This window comes from Dermacentor albipictus, chromosome 3, assembly GCF_038994185.2.
Source record: "Dermacentor albipictus isolate Rhodes 1998 colony chromosome 3, USDA_Dalb.pri_finalv2, whole genome shotgun sequence".
In the NCBI taxonomy this organism is placed as follows: Eukaryota; Metazoa; Arthropoda; class Arachnida; order Ixodida; family Ixodidae; genus Dermacentor; species Dermacentor albipictus.
Window position 1 is genome coordinate 146435856 of NC_091823.1, and position 12432 is coordinate 146448287.

Consider the following 12432-nt stretch of genomic DNA (forward strand, 5'->3'; position numbering starts at 1 on the left):
TGTCTTGTGTCGCTGACAGTCTCGGCATGTCTTGACGTAACGGGCGACGTCGGCGGTCCGACGACGCCAGTAATACCTTTCCTGTATCCTCGACAGCGTCCGGGAGAATCCTAGGTGCCCAGCGGTTGGATCGTCATGTAGGGCGCACAGTACGTCTGGACGCAGCGCTAACGGAACAACAAGAAGGTAGCTGGCGCGAACTGTTGAGAAGTTCTTCTTTACGAGCAGGCTGTTTTGTAATGTGAACTTATACAATCCGCGCTTTAATGCCCTACGTACAACGACGGTGTTCCCTTCCAAATACTCGACGAGGCCTTTTAGCTCCGGGTCTGCTCGTTGCTGTTTAGTGAAGTCTTCTGCGCCTGTTATTCCGAGAAAGGCGTCGTCATCCTCATCATTCTGCGGCGGCGAGTCAACGGGGCCGCGTGAAAGGCAATCGGCATCAGACTGTTTTCGTTCGGACTTGCAGGTTACAGTAATATCATATTCTTGCAGTCTTAGGCTCCACCGCACCAGCCGTCCTGAAGGTTCGTTTAAATTTTCTAGCGAACACAAGGCCTGATGGTCGCTGATGACTTTGAATGGCCTGCCATATAGGTAAGGGAGAAATTTTGCTGTAGCCCAAACAATGGCGAGATTTCCCTTTTGGCTGTAGAATAATTGCCTTCCGCTTTTGACAACGTCCGGCTAGCGTAAGCTATCACGCGTACAAGTACGTTTTCTCTCTGGACTACGACGGCACCGAGTCCTAGGCTACTGGCGTCAGTGTCGATTTCGGCATCGGCGTCCTCGTCGAAGTGCGGAAGTACTGGGGGCGACTGCATGCGTCGTTTCAGTTCTTCAAGTGCGTCGGCTTGCGGCGTTTCCGACTTGAAGGCGACATCACATTTAGTTAGGTGTGTCATCGCCTAAGCAACGCGTGAAAAGTCCTTGACAAACCACCTGTACTAGGCACACATGCCAAGGAATCGACGCACTTCCTTCTTGTCCATGGCCTGTGGGAACATTGCAATGGCAGCAGTCTTCTGCGGGTCATGGCGGACTCCAGACTTACTGATGACATTTCCTAGGAACAGAAGCTCATCGTAAGCGAAGCGGCACTTCTCTCGCTTCAGACTGAGCCCTGATGATTTGATGGCCTCTAGTACTGTCGCAAGCCGCCTAAGGTGATCGTCGAAATTTTCGGCGAAGACAACGACGTCATCCTAGTAAAGAAGACAGGTCTGCTACTTCAATCCTGCTAACACCGTGTCGATGACGCACTGGAACGTTGCAGGCGCCGAGGAAAGTCCGCATGGCATGACCTTGAACTCTAGAGGCATCTGGCGTGATGAAGGCAGTCTTTTCGCGATCTCTCTCCTCGATTTCTATTTGCCAGTAGGCAGACTTGAGATCCATTGACGAGAAATATTTTGCGTTGCAGAGTCAATCTAGTGCGTCGTCTATCCGTGGAAAAGGGTATAGGTCCTTCCTCCTGATGTTTTCAAGTCGACGATAATCGACTCAGAAACGTAGGGTTCCGTCCTTTTTCTTCACCAAGACTACAGGAGATGCCCACGGGCTTTTCGACGGATGGATGGTGTCGTCGCGCTGCATTTCGTCGGCTTGTTCTCTTATAGCTTCACGTTCTCACGTCGAAACTCGGTAAGGGCTCTGGCGGAGTGGTCGAGCGCACTCTTCGGTAAATATGCGAAGCTTTACGACTGGTGTTTGTCGAATCATTGATGACGTCGAAAAGTAGCATTTGTATTGTCGGAGCAGACTTCTGGGCTGTTGCTGCTTAATCATGGGGACACTTGGATTTATGTCGAAGTCGGGTTCGGGAACTATGGTCGTCAGGTTAGACGCGGCAGAATCCGAGAGGACAAACTGATTACTGGTTTCCAGAATTTCCTCGATGTGCGCGATCGTAGTGCCCTTGTTGATGTGTTTCAACTCCTGGTTGAAGTTTGTCAGCAACACTTTAGTTTTTCCTCCGTGCAGTCGAGCGCCGCAAATTGCGGCGCAATTTGCACGGTCTTGCGCCGCAAATTGCACGGTCTAGCAATAGACGTTGGTCACCCTCAATGACGCCTTCTACCTCGGCAGGTGTTTTGGTGCCGATGGAAATAACAATGCTAGAGCGGGGCGGGATACTGACTTGACTTTCAAGCACGCTTAAGGCGTGGTGGCTACGAGAGCTCTCCAGCGGTATCGGTCGATCTTTGGACAGCGTTATTGACTTCGACTTCAGGTCGATGATTGCGCCGTGGTGGTTCAGGAAGTCTATGTCGAGAATGACGTCTCGTGAACACTGTTGGAGGATAACAAAGGTGGTAGGGTATGTACGGTCATGAACGGTAATTCTTGCCGTGCGTATTCCAGTCGGCGTGATGAGGTGTCCTCCAGCGGTCCGAATTTGAGGGCCTTCTCATACAGTCTTAACTTTCTTCAGCCCGGGCGGCGATGGGTCTACTCATCACGGAGTAATTAGCTCCTGCGTCTACTAAGGTGGTGACTGCGTGGCCGTCGAGAAGCAGGTCGAGGTCTGTGGTTCCTTGTCTTGCGTTACAGTTAGGTCTTGGCGTCGGATCACGGCTGCGTCTCTTTGACCAGTGGCTGGTACGTGGCGTCATCACGTCGTCTTTCGTCGGCGTATTCCTTGCTTCCAAACTTCATCGGGATGGCGGCCTGTCGTTGTGTTGTCGAGTTAGTTTCTTCGGCGTCTTCGTCGGCGGCGGAGGATCTTCGTCAGTTCGACAAAGAGCAACCGCACCTCCATCGGTTGCTGCTTTTAGTTTTCCGGATATGGGCTCGCAGAACGGCCCCGTCCTGGGCTAGTGTATGGTCGGCGCTGCGGCGACAAGTAGCGGCCGGGTGACGGCGAACGGGACGGTCATCGTCCCGTTCACTGAGTGGCACTCCTCCACTGAGTGGCGGTGAGTTTAGTCGGTGATATCGCGAAGTCGTTCGCCAATCTGTGTGTCGCGGCGCGTTAACGGCGAAACCAGGCACGTACCCAGGGGGGGCCCGGGGGGGCCCGGGCCCCACCCCCCCGAAATCAGATGGCATACACCCCCCCCCCCCCCCCCACTAACGCCACCACTCCTCACACATTCCTAAAGCGCTGCCAGATCAATGTTGAGACTTGGCAGCTATTCATCGGTCAGCATTATGCTGCCCTTTTCACTCATTTTGGATGGCGGTAGTTATCAGCATCTCTTGGGATGTGAAGGCCAGTTTTCTCATAGATTCGGCGCCCTCGAGATTAACTCGAGATGCGTTCATTTGTCACCATCCATTCAACTGTCACGCGCATAGCTGTTGCTTTTGTTAGTTCAACCTTCTTTGTTTAGGCTCATCCTGGGACCAGGAAAGGGATGCGGCTGTTAGTCAGCTGGTCTGTACTCTCGTGGAACGAGGTGCGGGCGGAGAAAACGCCAATTGCGTTTAACTTTTCCTTTTGATTCATTATTTCCTTGAATGACAGCTCGTCGCGACGCTGGCAGATGCCCGGAATCATATACACGTGATATGGATTAGATAAGGTGAGAAATAAAATAATGTGAAACAGCCTCCATCACGAAAACCTGCAATAACCCTCAAACCCATAATCAAGATGACTGTCGCCCATTACCTCGTCTGGTTTTTTCCTAATTTATAGCACTTTTTGTGCAAAATTGGCAACTGGAAACCAAATCGCAAGGAGTTGAGAAATCAAGCGATCTACTAAGGGAGAGAGCCAAGGCAACACCCAAACTGCAAGGAAAAGCGAATTTAACAACAAATCTAACAAATATAACCGTTGCTTCATAAAATATTTATGGATCAACATCTTTTTATTTAAATAGGAAGTAGAGAAAACGCCGTCGGAAGCGGAGAACAATTACGTGTTTTGAATGACGCTTCTACAGTTAGCGGTCGAACCGCCTCACGTAGCCACTTCTCTATTGTGCTTATGTGGGTGTTTTTCCAACCTTTCGCGGTGGGCGCAGTACGTCTACAATCGCAGTATGCTGCGCTCTACGCGGTTGTATGGGACTGGCGGCCACACAGCGTTACGCAACTTCCCAAATAACAACACGAGTTGTTTTCGCACTTGGAGCAGTAAACGAGGAATACAAAAGAACTCTGATTGTTCCGCAAATATATATTTCGCTGTAATTCTTCCAGAGCTAATATAAAAATGCTACTATAGTCGCAGACACCTTAAGTCTACAGTGAAGCCTCGCCCACGCCCTCATTACAACCAGCCACTGTTCCTCCACGAGGCTGCAAATAATCCGTACTTCAAACTTTTCCTGTTACCCAAATAAGGCGGTAACCACAAAAAAGTTAAATTATTAGCGCTTAATTTAGAATAAAAGTGGGTTGGATCGCATACGGCAGACGTTGCCAGCTCCTGACTGGAAGCTTGCCATTATCATTGAAAAGTAAGATGTGCAATCAGTGCATTTTGCCAATGCTGACATATGGGGCAGAGAGTCGGAGACTGACAAAGATGTTTGAGAGCAAGGACCACGCAAAGAGCGATGGAACCAAGATTGCTAGGCATAACATTAAGATACAGAAAGACAGTTGTTTGGATCAGAGAGCAAACGGGTATAGACGATATACTAATTGGCATCAAGAGGAAAAAATGGAGCTGGGCAAGTCATGTAATGCGCTGGTTAGATAACCGTTGGACCATTAGGGTTGCAGAATGGGTACCAAGACAAGGAAAACGCAATCGAGGATGACAAAAGACTAGGTGGAGCGATGAAATTAGGAAATTCGCGGGCGCTAGTTGGAATCGGTTGGCGCAGGACAGGGGTAATTGGAGATCGCAGGGAGAGGCCTTCGTTCTGGAGTGGACATAAAACAGGCTGATGATGATGACGACGACGACGACGACGGCGACGATGATGATGATGATGATGATGATGATGATCATCAAGGTGGTGGGCCCCCCCGGAAAAAAAATCCTGGGTACGTGCCTGGGCGAAACCTCGCAGTCCCACATCCCGGGATGGGCATCGGTGGTACACACGGCTGGCTTTTTCGCCGTGATAACTGAGCTGGCAGCGGTCGGGGGCTCGCCAAATATCAGTCTTCCTCTCGTAGGTGAACTGGGCGATGGGTGGGCATGTTGGCGGCGGCGGCGGCCGACGACGGAATGTTGGCGTTGCAGGGCCCTGGCGCGGTCGCGAAGGAATACCTTGACGGCGTGCGATGGCGGCGTATGTCATCACTTCTGGCTGGGGCTGCGGTAATTGTGGTTGGAGCTCAGGAACTCCAAGTTATGGCTGCACCTGTTCTTTCGCGATGTCGGTGCTCGAGGCCACTTGAAACTGCGACTAAGGCAAGACCTTGTACAGTTCTTAGCGCACAATGGCCCTGAGGGTCTCGCGCAGATCGTCCGTAGCCAGTGATTGAATTCCTGCGTATTTGGTAGAGTTCGTACGGCGGTCGAATTGCCGGTTCCGCATTGCCAGTGTCTTCTCGATGCGGGTGGCCTCGCGAATGAACTCTTCTACGGTCTTCGGTGGGCTTCGTATCATTGCGCCGAAAAGTTATTCCTTCACACCACGCGTGAGTAGGTGGACTGTCTTCTCCTAGGGCATATCCGGGTTGGTGTGGCGGAACAGATGGCTCATTTCTTCCGTAAAGATGGCAACGTTCTCGCTAGGTAGCTGCACTCGGGCGTCCAGCATAGCTTTGGCTCTTTCCTTGCGCACGACGCTCGTAAAGGTGCGCAGGAAGCCACTACGGAACAGGTCCCACATTTTCATGGTTGACTCCCGGTTCTCAAACCATGTTCTGGTGGCGTCTTCTAAGGCGAAGAATACATGCCGCAGCTTGTCATCGGAGTCCCAGTTGTTGAAAGTATTACTGTTGTCGTGATTTGTTCGTAGGTCTCCAGCTAGGATTCCGGGTCTTCAGTATCTGCTCCATGGAAGGTCGGTGGGTCCCGAGGTTGTTGCAGGATAACGAGGGACACTGGGGCAGCCATTGGGGTTGTCTTGGGCACGATCTTTGTCGTCTCAGGCATTTGTCCGTGCTTTGGGGGCACTCCATGCAGTCTGCGGCTAGCACGCTGGTCTTGGGCGATCTTGGTGTTGTCCTCGGGCTTCGGGCTTGGATTGCGGCTTTGCGGGGGCGTTCGGTACATGAACGCACAAGCACCTCCACCAGATGTCACGTGGTAGTGGCGGTGGAGAAAGCAGCCAAACTGAGAAAAGCGAAAGTAGCATTCTATTGAGTGAACTTGTGCCCTTAAAGACAGGCTACACTCAAAGAACGGCGACAGCAGCGATCGTTGAAAATCAGATCAGCGGGTCAAGTGCGTCGGCTTTTATACATCAGTCATCGAACGTTCCAAAGTAATCGCTGGGACCTGCGTGCCTTCCACAAAGTTCTACATCGTTCGCGCCGCGCACACATGCACTCAGATTTCACAAGGTTCGGTCACAGACATCGGATGGAAGCATTGATAATATTCCAGAAACTTCCGATACATGCAGGGGCATCCTGCGGTGTGCGATAACATTTGTTAGGCGGTGAAATGCGTCGCCCGATAATGACAAACAAGTACACGTGTCAATATCTTCAGAAAACTCGGTAGTATGTGCGTTAGTGCTCCCTCTATTGCGCTGACCCCTAGTGAAGTCGCGTATCTAAACAGATAGAAACCGCAATGTTTTTTTCAAGTGACCATGCTTTTAGTACAGTCACTCGCTGTTAAAACACCCCTTATGACGGCGTTTCATTTTTTGCGCATGCTGCCTCTAGTACATATACACACGATGGGGTAACGCAACAAAATATTGCTGGAAGCACCGCTGTGTATGTCGTCTCTCGCAGTCCTTGTCCTTCGTGCTGTACATTACTTTTTGATGAATAAATGTTCAGTCCACAAATAATATTACGTACACAACCGTGCCTCGGTTTTATTGTCCAACAACAATGACCTGACGCGCATTAGATCTCGTAGCCTCAAGATTGCAAAATCGAGTCTCAAATTCAATCTCTGTAATTCATTCAGATTGAATTTCCTTGTTTACTTATGGTTACGACCCTGCATTACTCCACCTTCTCGACATTTACCGCCGTCGGCTATGTGGGTTTCAAAGAACGCTGCTTCTTGGACTAGTTCGCAATTGCTTTTAGTTAGTATTTGCAAGACTTGTCACGCATGTGTCTTTCGTGCACGTCTTATCTGCCATAAATGTGTCTTGCAGTAGACGTGGTTTAATTCTATCAGTTATTTTGGTCCCTCTTAAATTTTTAGTGGTACGAGCATCGAGCGACACTCTTAGTTCTTGCGCAGGGCTTTTGGTTCACCTCCTGAGACGACCGAAGGCTAAATAAAAAATAAAATCAGAAAAGAAGCAATAAAATAAGACAGTAAAATATTCGCGGGTTTCATTGTAGGTTTGATATCAGAACATATGTTTAGTTACAAGTTGAGTTACCGAAGTGCCTAGAATTAATAGAATTAGAAATTACTGATTACCGCACACAGAATCGTAGATTTTAGAGACCCACCACGTGAGCACGACTTTGGCGAAATTCCTGGAAACACGAAAGTAGAAAGCGGAAGTAATGGCGTCACTGATGAAGTCGCACACAAGAAGGTGGCCTGACATATAACCGGCTAATTAATGGAAAAGTGTTGCCTCGCAATGACTGAACATCTGCCTAGCATAGTGGATGTGACGTCACTCTCTCCTCTCTTGCGGCGCTCAACTGCTTGCTCGCAACAGCTGCGCGCGCGCTCTTTACATGCTGTGACGTCAGCACTATAATGTGCGCTTCGTGCGCCGTTCACTGGTGGGTTACGCGTCGCCAGGTGAAGCGCGCTGCGCTTCCTCCTCGCCCGCTTATCGTGCCAGGGAAATACGTTCGCCCGCTTAACCAAAAGAACACCAATGCCGAGGTGTGAGTTCCACTAAGAGATGTGTAAGTGCAAGATTAAGATGGTCTACTATTCAGTCAATCAATCAATCAATCAATCAATCAATCAATCAATCAATCAATCAATCAATCAATCAATCAATCAATCAATCAATCAATCATTTTTTTCAGTATCAAAGACACTTGGTGGGCACAGACAAAAAGCCATTCATCAGGCTTGACGAGGTCCGCACCCCTGAATATTGGCAGACAAGGCGCACAACAAATACACCACGCCTACATAAATAAACCGAACCGTGTACAGAAGTCAGGTGTGTGTGCATTTACGGTCCTAAATCAGCTGCCATTGTCATAAATACTAGTAAAAGAAGCATAACAACAAATCATTGTGTGGAAACAATAAAATAAGAAAGAAATACGCTTGAACACACGACAGGGCCACATGAGTACATGAATACTGCATGAGATTACACACTCTATTGCGAAAGCAAAAAAGTACCGATAATTAGAACGTCACAGTAAAGGAAAGAGGACAATTAGGTGTGGCATTGTGTTATATTTGAAACTGAATTGTTGAGCAGCGCAGGTAACTGGTATTTTAGCATCTGAGTGTCATACTTTGTACGTGTTCTAGGCACCTTCCAAAGATCACGCATTCTCAATGTACGGGCATGCTCAAGCCGGTGTAGTCCGGACAATTCGGTAAGAAATGAATTATTTTTAACTTCCAATTTGTAGCGTTTATGTAACATTGTAGGGTAAAGCACATTTACTGCTAATAGATTAAGGGCCTCAAAGATTGGTTCCGTGTGTGTGTGTCGTATGCAGCATTACCGATGTTGCGAAGGGCTCTCTTGTGGAGTTTATGTAGTTTCTGAGTGTTTGTGTTGTCGTGCCACAGACTAAATAGCAGTATGATAATTTCGACAAAAACAGGGAATTGTAAATTAACAATTTTATATTCTCAGGCAAGATGTGGCGATATTTGCACAAAACCCCTACAGTTTTTGAAAGTCTATTTAATGTTTCATTTACTTGAACTGTCCACGTCATGTGTTCTTCAAAAACTACGCCAAGACTTAGCTTCGCGTGATATTGGTATATTTGATGACCAAGTTTTTAGACTGCTGGTTATATTGAGTGCTTTGTGCTGAGGGCGAAATAAAACTGCTTTAGTTTTTGCAGCGTTTAAGTTTAATGAGTTAACGACACTCCAAGCATGAAGTTTATTTAACACCACGTTGCCTTTTTCTATGAGGCTAGACGGATCACACCCTGTTATGAAAATACTTGTATCGTCTGCGTATATAATAAATTTTGTTTTACTGTCTATGTTTACTATATCGTTCACATATATGTTGAAGAGTAATGGGCCTAAGATACTGCCTTGAGGCACACCAGCACGAATTGGTTTTACTTTAAATAGAAAACCGTTAACACTGGTTTGCTGCCGACGATGATGAAAATAGGACGTGAGAAGTGCTAAGAAAGTGCCTCTAAAGCCATAATATTCCAGTTTCGCAAGTAGAGACTGGTGGTTAATTGAATCAAATGCTTTAGAGTAATCAACGAATATGCCTAGTGTGCATAGTACTTACCTCCAACGAAGTTGCCCATGCAAGCGCGTTCAAACTGGAGAGCTTTCCATCACGCGAGTTGGCGGTGTCTTATCGATGATGAAATGGTCACGTTCCCAACAAAGTTGTCGTCATGTGTGAAGAAATGTCTGTCGCGATTCACTAGCTCTCAAGAGGGGCTCTGCATGGACTGAAGTTCGCTACTCTCTTCTCGCAGGTTTGTTCCGAATTTACGGCTAGTGCAAAAGTATTTCGCATATGTGCACAAGTAACCGAAAAAGATTAGATACATTGCATAAAGAACAAACGTAGACCTTATGTTACGTAGGCGCATGCGGTCACAGGCTCGCAGAAAAATTATACAAACCCCACACGCTTCGGGAAACGGAAGACATGAGCAAGCAAGGCAAAATTACGCAGCACAAGGAGATGGGCACTGAAGAGTTTGGAGACAGATGCATGCCTGAGTCACCACGATGAACCTTAAACAGCTAGCAGAAATTTTACTAGGCATTATAGAACGTGTTAAGCCACAAAACGCGCCGTGATCAACCCTGTAGAAATGCTCCCCCCCGAACTAATACTGTTCACTGTCCGAAAAAAGATGCGTATTGTGTTCCATGGCTTGAAACAAGCGCAGCTTTTTTTTTTTTCGGTGACAGAAATCGTTCCCGGACCGAATGGTAAGACGATAACTTTTTGCGTGGCGCAAAGCATGTTTTCCTGTCGCCGACCAGATCAGCACCTGAAAATCTCTAAGTGTGAACAGGGCTTTAGAATGTGTTGACCTGGGGTGCGATCGGAGATCGTTGTTCGAAACGCGCGTTCAGTTTCAGCTCACGCATATAGGCTGCGCCGAGTCGTTAGCCGCCGACTCAGCGCGGCCTAGGCCAATCGCGTGAGGCGAAAGTGAACGCAAACTGAACGCACTTTTGGAACAATGATCTCCGATCGTGTAGCTGATTCTGTTTTCCTAGAGCTGTTATTCCTTTTGATCACTTATAACTAGGAACCAGAACTTCAGGCGGAATTCTCATTTATTTCTTACCTCCTTATCGCGCCTATTTAGCATATAAGCACTTACTATGGCTAGAAACATTTTATTGCCGTCATTATCGGGTATTTGAATGACTAGTTCGATGTTACTGCCTACATTCGATTTTCAGGGCCTACAAATGTCTAAGAGTTTTGTGCTAGCCTTGCCTTGTATAGAATGTTATAACTCACTGGGGAACTGGACTGAAGGCAGCCGATTGTTACCGCGAATGCTTTGCCGGTGTTAAGGCTCTTATTAACAGATTTGGGGCTGGCTAGTGCACTTCTGTGAGAAGGGCTGAAACTGCTATACGCGAAGATACACTCGGAGGTGTCTTAACCTACTTGTGGGCTGAATTGATATCTTCAGCTGACGTCATCTGGAAACTTGAATGCCTAGTTGCGACTCTGACCACGAGTATGGGGCTAACATGGAAGTTTAAGAAAAGGTTCGTTGGCATCCCTAATGAACCTGCTGTTGTTCAAGCTATTTAGAAGCTTCAAACTACGTGGTACAAAAGTATCAGCTCTTAGGTATTGAAAGAACTGTTGCAGGTTTTCACCAGCGAACATTTTCCAATTCCATAGGGCAATAGATCATCGAACGTGCCGAACGAGAAGTATGTGCCGGTAACTTCGGTGGATGCTGAGCGTTGTTTGCCCGCACAAACTGATACCCAGCAAAAATAGGCACAACTTGAAACACGAAGATCTTGAGGTGGTGTTTGTTTGTGACTGGTTTCACAACTTCTCCCGTGGTTGTATGTCTAGGCACACTAGATTTCAGATAAATCTTACAACCTCCTTTTATTGTATTGAGAAAATAAAATGAATTTCGCGAAACATGCATTTAATGGGTTTTACTTCTCGCAAAATCATAAGTTATCCTCAGATGGACAGGAGAAGTTATTTTAGCCTATACACGGCTAATTATCGGTTTATACTAATTATGCGTAAGTAGCAACTATACTGCCTGTTAAAGGCGACTAAAAACGGCGATATTTAGTGCCTAAGGAACCGGTGTCTAGTTATGACAAGGAGTTTTAGGATTCCTTGAACTTATTGAAAGGAAAAAAAGTTAGCGCTTTCCAATTTGTTTAGTGCGACGCCCGGCGAATTAGTTACAAGCGTTACAAGAAGGAGGACTTTCTGAAGTTTGCTAGCTTTCTCGCTCTTTACCGAAGAAGTTACACATCGACCAAAAATTGATCATAAATTAGTACAGTACCTGCGCACACCGCAATCATATCTTTACCGATGTGGTAGGGTGCACTGCTTAAATTTATGACCATCTGGCATGGTGTCTGTAAATTTTCCTGAAAAGCGTTGTGATCACAGGCCGTAACGTTTTCCCTCGTCCGCGGTCTGGTTTCATCCCCGACTGTATGCCCACGTGTGCACGCGGAAGGAATATAAATCCCCTCGTATAGGGACATTTGATACACTAAGAAAAAAAAATGTTTCTAATCCACGCTGTTAAGGTGGTTCGACAGTGGAGCTGTGAATAACTAGAACGATTACCCATTGAGACGTAGTCTCATATTAGTCACACAGCGACATTCACACGCACGTTACCTAATTGTTAGGCTGTAACGGTTCAACGGCTCGCGACTTGGCTTGCGCCGCTACTTCGTGCACCAACAAAGAGTAGACCAGACTGATTAGAAATGCACTCAGCCGCACTTTCACCGCGCTTCGTATGCACGCTGGACATCGGAAGTCCTCACTATACGCGGCCTTCCCGTGGCACCGTCCCAACACAAATCAATTCCTAGGCGGGTTCTTTTAAGCATGAAGGTGTAGTTACATCGCTCCCTTCTTCGTATGCTACACTTGCTGCTTCCCGGCCATTGCAAAGAATACAGCCGCATTCTTTACTGGGAAACGCGTGCGGCGAACGCTATGCGCGAAGGCGATACTTCTGTTTCTTCTATATTTACCCCCC

The 12432-nt window shown here is 47.5% G+C and overlaps 1 protein-coding gene across 4 annotated transcripts in view; it reads right to left on the reverse strand.

Annotated features, from left to right (window-relative positions):
• The window catches only part of LOC139057610 (uncharacterized), a 174552-nt gene that overhangs the window by 48980 nt on the left and 113140 nt on the right, over positions 1–12432 (reverse strand). The window lies entirely within an intron of this gene.